This window comes from Zootoca vivipara, chromosome 17 (assembly GCF_963506605.1).
Source record: "Zootoca vivipara chromosome 17, rZooViv1.1, whole genome shotgun sequence".
NCBI classification, from domain to species: Eukaryota; Metazoa; Chordata; class Lepidosauria; order Squamata; family Lacertidae; genus Zootoca; species Zootoca vivipara.
Genome location: NC_083292.1, coordinates 11,176,240 through 11,176,716, shown reverse-complemented (window position 1 = coordinate 11,176,716; position 477 = coordinate 11,176,240).

Below are 477 nucleotides of genomic sequence, written 5' to 3'. Positions count from 1 at the left end.
CCTCGCGGAGGCGGCCCAGTGCGCAGGCGTCTTGCGCGCGAGGACCTACCCTGCAACGGCCGCTTGTCACCGAAACCCTCCCTACCCGCAAGAGGGCTGTCTAGTGTACTGCCTGGAAGGGATTTTTATAACAGTTTAGTACCTGGGGATGGGGGAAAAGGAAATTTCCTTCTCCCAAGTGGCGCTTAGCTTAGTTGAACGGGGAGCGTTTTATTTACACGGGCCCCGGCAAGATTCCTGCATTTGCGGAGGGTTGGACTAGATGACCCTTGGGTGTACCTTCCAATTCTCTATGGGGTGAAATTCTTATAACACGGAGCCGCTTCCTTACAGTGGCATTCACAGGTTTTGAGGCTGCCTGTTCTTGGTGTGACTGACTGGAAGGGGGAGAGATAAGCGAGGGCAAGGGACTGAGCGAGGGTAAAAATGTAAAGGATTTTGGCAAGACGCCCCCCCCCCCCCCGCGCCTGACAGGAA